At 45.0% G+C, this 6,337-nt stretch overlaps 1 long non-coding RNA gene across 6 annotated transcripts; it reads left to right on the top strand.

Annotated features, from left to right (window-relative positions):
• The first annotated feature begins 647 nt into the window (after positions 1-647).
• On the top strand, positions 648-3,947 carry LOC119353417. 6 transcript variants are annotated; one of them, XR_005170413.1, is made up of 6 exons: positions 648-1,138; positions 1,253-1,729; positions 1,841-1,957; positions 2,048-2,104; positions 2,706-2,912; positions 3,001-3,947. It is a non-coding gene; the product is annotated as an uncharacterized LOC119353417 (long non-coding RNA). The 6 variants fall into 6 exon arrangements; XR_005170411.1 differs by lacking the exon at positions 2,048-2,104 and having other exon boundaries at positions 1,253-1,957; positions 3,001-3,093; positions 3,783-3,947; XR_005170414.1 differs by having other exon boundaries at positions 1,253-1,957; positions 2,711-2,912.
• The last annotated feature ends 2,390 nt before the right edge of the window (positions 3,948-6,337 follow it).

Below are 6,337 nucleotides of genomic sequence, written 5' to 3'. Positions count from 1 at the left end.
CCTCAATGCTGACCAAGCAGTTCCGCCATCCCTCTTCTCGACCTTCGCCCGCGAGCTCGAGCCTCTCCATCAGCCATGGATGCGAGCTTGCCACACGCCGCCTACCGTCGGACTTAGGGAAGATGACGGACTTGAGACGATTTCGTCGGGAATCTCCCGATCTAGTTCGTAGGGAAGATGACGGCTGTGAGATGATTTGTAGGGACTTGAAAACACTCAATGACAACAGCAATGCAAAATATGGTATCCTCTAAACATATGATGCCATGGATTGGTCATGTTGAACTACTTATACTTACCATACATATATACCAAATAACCGGGAAACAATGTATAAATAAGAAATATACAAATATCGACGGCGAGAACGTCAGAGAGGAGGGCGCCGGATCGCCTCTCCATGATTCTTGGATATGGCGGTTTTTTCACCGATAAATAACATTTTACAAACATATTTTAGTAACATTATATTGCTTTGAAATATTATTTTTTTTTCAATTTTTTTCATTATTCTAAACATTCCCTCCAAAAAGAATTACCATAATTTAGGTTTACTGTAGTTTGCACCAATATTTTGTGTTCCCACCAAAAAAATAGAGTCTATTTATCCTTACCGCTAAACACCCTTCCTAACTATCCACCTTACTTGTTATTCTAAACAAAATCACACGGCGTCTTCACGGGCGATTGGATCTGAGCTTGAGGCGGAGATGGCGGAGGACGGAGGCAGAGGCCGCCGTCTCTGCTGGTCGACGACGGAGAAACGGCCGCAACCGAGGAGGACGGCCATGGAGGGGAGGGTGCTGCCTCGATCCGGATGAGGGGAGCAGCAGCTGCGACCTCGATGCGGATGAGGAGAGCAGCAACCGCGCCCCTGTTCTTTGCGGCGCGGCGGCCGGCGGCCTCGGCTAGGAGCTTTGCCCTCTTATTCCCGTGCGGTGCAGCGGCGACCTGAGGACGAGTTCGAGGCACAGTGGTCGTTCCAGCACACGATGTCGGGGGAGGCGGCGGTGCTTACTTGCCTCATCTGTTCTCCTTATCTCAGGTCCATCCGACGGCAGATGCACACCCGACGTCGTCATGGAGGCTCCGACCCCGAGGCACCCTCCCTGCTTCCTTCTGGTTGCATCTCCCCCTGGTGAGCTCCTTCTTTCTTTAGTTCCTCGTAATTATTTTTCATTCTGCAGTAGGGTATGGGTGCCCGGGTCTCTTTTAACTTAATCCCCACAAATTTTCATGTTGCTATGCGCAGATTCTATTTTATCCATGCCTACACGATGCACAACAGAACTCCTAGCAGGCTTGCAATCTCACGCGTAAGGGAAGATGTGTTCCTCTCTGGCTAGCACCTGCTCGATCAAATGCCTAGCCATTTCAATCGTTTATTGTAGGAAATATAAGGTGCACCCAAATAGGAGGCCATTCTGTGCAGCCTATTCTTTTCAGTTCTAGGAATCCTATGGTAGAGGGTGGTGTTAGTTCTATAAATAACTTTCAGACATTTGTAGTTTTTCAGGTTGTAGCGTGACAACTTTGATCAAAATTTGTTTCAGTTGACTCTACATTCCATTCGTTGATTTTGTGTTCTTAACTGAAAGCAGAGTTTGTTGATGTAAGTGACTTGGATTAGTATTCTTCTCTTTGCTATGCTAATATTCACCTTGCTTCAGTTGACCCCACTTTCCGTTCATTGATTTTGTGTTCTTAACGGAAAGCAGAGTTTGTTGGTGTAAGTGACTTGGATCAGTATTCTTCTTTTTGGATATGCTAATATTCACCTTTAACAGCTGCTAAAGTATCATGGCATTATATCAAACTCTGCTCTGCCCAAATTTTCCAGGCCTGAAGAGAGGAAGTAGGCCGGCGGCAAGGATCCAGTGACGAGCGCCTCCGTAGCGCAGATACTTTGGATCTATGTGCTTTGGCCAAATTGGTCGAGCCTGAGACTGATTAGAAGGTAATATTGTTCATGCTCTTCGGTGATGAGATTGATTCACTTACTTCCATATTAGAAAATTCAAACTAAATGCTCTTATATGTATTTCAGACCTTTTCTGATATCCTTGAATTAGCCGTGGAAGGCAGAGGAAGTAGAGATAAAAATGTATCACGCTTTTCTCTTCTTTTAAGCATTTCATCTGTTTGATTCATTTTAACAGTACAAGGATTTCCTTTATTCATACGTGATTTGGAAGTGACTCTCACTCATGTGAGGTTTAGCATTAGGGATATTTCCATATGTTTACTTTGAGCTCATTTTATCATCTTTTTTGTTAGCGCCTTCCTGTTCTGCATTCATGTTAGACAGCGGTCCATGTACAGACCAAGAACAAAAAACTGCTTATGAATGGTTTGAGTGGAGGTATAAACAAATTGTGGTCTTTTGGCTAATTGGTTGGATGACTACTTTCACTTTTTACCTTGCACAAAATAATCGATTCCCCGGTTTCCCTTTATGTTTCTTTCTCGCAAATGCCATTGGAAGCTCTCTGTGATTTCTAATGCTGGTTATTTTGTTGGTTCATTGTGGCATAATTCGAAGCAGCCGGATATAAATGTGTAAGTGGCATCATGATTTGGGACACTACAGCGACATTTTGCTCATATCATAGTGCATACAACCTTTTTCACATGTGTTATCTTATTGTACCATGGATATCAGATATGCACTGCATATGTATATTCATTTGTTGTATGCTTTACAGGACAGATGGGCCTGGAAGATACACCAGAAACAGAAGAAAAAGTTCTCAAAATTGCGAAAGAGCGATATAGAGGCCGGTGATCAACTCTAAGCTCCACTTACAAGGCATACAAAACAGATGCAGCTAGATTCGCTAATCTGCCGGAAGATTTACAACCGGAAGAGTGAATGGATGATTGAGTACTTTGGCACTGATTCAAAATTTCAGGTTATCTCTAAGATCACTCTTTGTCTACTATGTGTTAAAATGAAATTGCTTTTCTGACTGTTTATATTTGGTTTTGATGAATTGATAGGAACACAACCGAAAGAACACCGATAACCGTAAGAAACAGAAGACAAAACACAGAATTAGATCAAAATCTTACTCGCAACTAAGTTTTGATAAGGTATGAGTCTAAGTAAATATGTATGCCTTGCTGCTAACTCTCACACACACGAAGAATGGAACATGGTCTAACACAGAATCCTAGGATGTTTAAGTGAGTACACTGACTTTTGGTTATTCTATAGTTATTCAATGATGTGCATTCGGCATGCTTCTGCATCAGCTGGGATTATTCATGTGTTGGATCGTGTTATTCTTGTTTCATCTTTTATAGTGTAAATATTGATGCGGCACCTATAATTGTTCTTTCCGTTTTGAGGACAAAACACGTAATAGGTTGAAAACAAAGAAACTGAAACTCATGGTCCACTTTCAAGTGAGCATGTCATTGGCCTTCATAATTAGCTAGCTGCTTCTTCTCTTTCACCATGCGTTGCTGCTGCATTGAGTCACAACTTAAAAAAATGAATATGTGCTAGCTAGGGACATGAACTTAACTGAAACTATAGATCGAGTCACAACTTAAATCAATAGCGGAAGCTTTTAGTACATGTACTTGTGCATACACTTTAGACATTTACACTTGTAAAACTGTTCTGACCCCTCAGTTACATGCTTGCTGACACAGTATTACTCCTCCAGGTAGTCTGGCAACAATTCGTTTTAACAATGGGTCTGGAATAATTGTATGGCATATGTTATGTTGCACTCATTAACTAGAACTATATTTTTTTGATTTCTTGATTGCAGGATCCAAAGAACTAGCTCGACTGGACTCTAATCACGGACAATTTAGTCTTGGCACTTAATTGGGATGGCTAAATTACATTTGAGTTTCATTTGATGGATATTTACTATGAGAATTATGAATTTTTATTAATCTACATATTATACATATGGTTTTGAATATTGTAATTGAATGCCTGTATTTTTTTAGGTTGCAGTAGGCTATTGCCACAACCCCACTTTTGGTTGCCACATGTTAGCACCACGAAAATTAAAATTGTCGTAATAGTTTCTCGCTACAAACATTTCATCCGTTGGGATACCTACTTATCACCACCAAAACTAGTATGTTGCAATTTCTTGTTACGACGATCGGAATATTTGTGGCCATAAGTTAATGCCACAAATGTAGCGGTTCGTGGCAAAATGCCTAATGCCATGAAAACAAGGATTGTTGCCATAGTTTATTGCCATAATTGACTATTGCCACGAAAGAGTATGCACCACGAAACGAGCGTCGTTGGCATAAGTTGTTGCCACAAATGTCTATCGCCACGAGCTATTAGTCGCCATGATTCTTTACATGTTGCATTAAAGCTATCTCCATAAAGCAAATTGTGGCAGCAGGTGAGTGTTGCCATGGAAAAACATGTGGCGACTTCCCACATGGTTGTTGCAATAGCGCACTCTATTGCCACGATTGCTTTTTTGTGGCAATAACCTATTACCATGCGTCCAGTCGCAACGGCTGCCAACGAATGATGTTTCGTGGCAATAGGTACTTATCGCCACAAATCGGCATGTATTGCGACGAATGATTTTGTTGCAATAGACCCGGATCCTTGTAGTGAGTTCATCTGAGTGAACCGTATGCTGTATATCGCACACACCTTCATCTGGCTGCCCATTTCTTTTGTGTTGCCTAATCACAAACAGTTCATCCGAGTGAACCATATGCTACACGCATTCATCAGGCTGCCCGTTTCTTTTGTTCCGCCTCATCGCAAATAGTTCATTGGACTGAACCGTATGCCCTGGATCGCACACGCAACTAAAATCTTAACTGTGTTTGATGCATCCTCCATCGCAAACGTTTTCACCTTTTTTGACGGTTTTCATACAGCACTGTTTGCGATTATGGCATCGCACACAGTTTCTCAAAGGGTCTCTAATCGTAGTGTCGCATTAGCAGCATCCTACAATAGTGAATACAAGTGAGAGACGCACTTACAAGATCATAGCAATGCCTCAGTCCAGGATCTTGGTTGTCCAAGCTGTTATAGATGCAGAAGAAACATCGTCCTTGTAGTTTTTCGCAGCTGGATAAAGGTAACAGCGACCTGTTAGTATATTTGAAGTACATCGGGCAGGTGATGTTGGACGGGTTTAAAGGTGACAAGTACCTAGGCCATGGCTCGTGGTTGGCATCTTGCCAGACGGTGGGAATCAGGTTAGAAACGTCAAGGGTGATGACGTTGCGTTGGCTGTCGGGGTCCGGTATGGAGATCTAGAACCATCGAGTAGGGTGTTTGTGGAGCGGCTCCGGTAGGGTCGACTATGGTGTGGGCGAAGCGGATCTATGGCCATGGACGAGGGCATCGGTGAAGCTGCTCCGGCGGTTGGGTTGAGGATGGTGTCGACGATGCAGATCTGCGGCTATGGACGCAGCATCAGAAGCTACGCTGTAGGCCGGATGACTAAGAGTCGCCACGACAAGCTCTACATCGACGACGCAGGCTGGGGCCCCGAGGCCGGCTCAGTTGAGTACGGGTACCGGGTCCCCTTTGGTAGCATTCACGTTTTCATTGGCAAGATCGGTGAACCGGGCCCTGAGCCGGACATCTGCACTGACCTCGTCGAGACGGCTCAGCCTACGCGATCCGCCCGGGTTAAACCGGCCATGAACCTTGCCTTCGTGGGAGTCATCCATGGAGGAAGTTATGAGGATGGATCGGAATCTCGCGGTGAGACCGTCGTTTGTTCCGATGACGAGTCATCGACCGGAGAAACCGAATCTCTTTATCAGCTACAAGATGGCCGGATTGGGGGCTGTTCCGATGGCGACAGTATTCCGGACCCCTCTGATCTGCCCAACCGAGTTGGAATATTCATGGCCAGCACACAAGCGGCGCTTCATTCTTCGACTGCTGCGGCAACAACCTCCGGTTCAGCAGCGGCGACGGCTGCCGGGGCAGGAGGCCCTGTGCGCCCGCCGGCTCAAGTTCTATCAGAGCTATTTGATGCATTGGCTGTGCTTATGGCGGAGCTAATCCGACGGATCAGGACGTCCACAACGCGGAGATTGCAAAGGTAAAGGAACAGATCACCTAGGCCAAGGCGGATCTGGCAGCTGAGGATACCAGGATGGCCATAGAGCGGGCCGCTCTAGACGCACAAGCCTACAGGCTCATGTTGGACCAGAACGCGTCGCATGAAGTCATGAGGAGGAAGTACCGATCCCGTTTGCCTCCGGTTTTCGAGGCCAGAGACCTTTTCAACACCCCAGGAGCAGGAACCAGTAATCCACTGGAGGGAAACCGGGCGGAAGCTCATGGGACCGGTGCGCCGGTTCAGCCTCA

The sequence above is a fragment of the Triticum dicoccoides genome, chromosome 2A (assembly GCF_002162155.2).
Source record: "Triticum dicoccoides isolate Atlit2015 ecotype Zavitan chromosome 2A, WEW_v2.0, whole genome shotgun sequence".
Lineage (NCBI taxonomy): Eukaryota > Viridiplantae > Streptophyta > Magnoliopsida > Poales > Poaceae > Triticum > Triticum dicoccoides.
The sequence above is the reverse complement of the archived record's forward strand: the minus strand, read 5'-3'. Positions and strand labels throughout refer to the sequence as shown.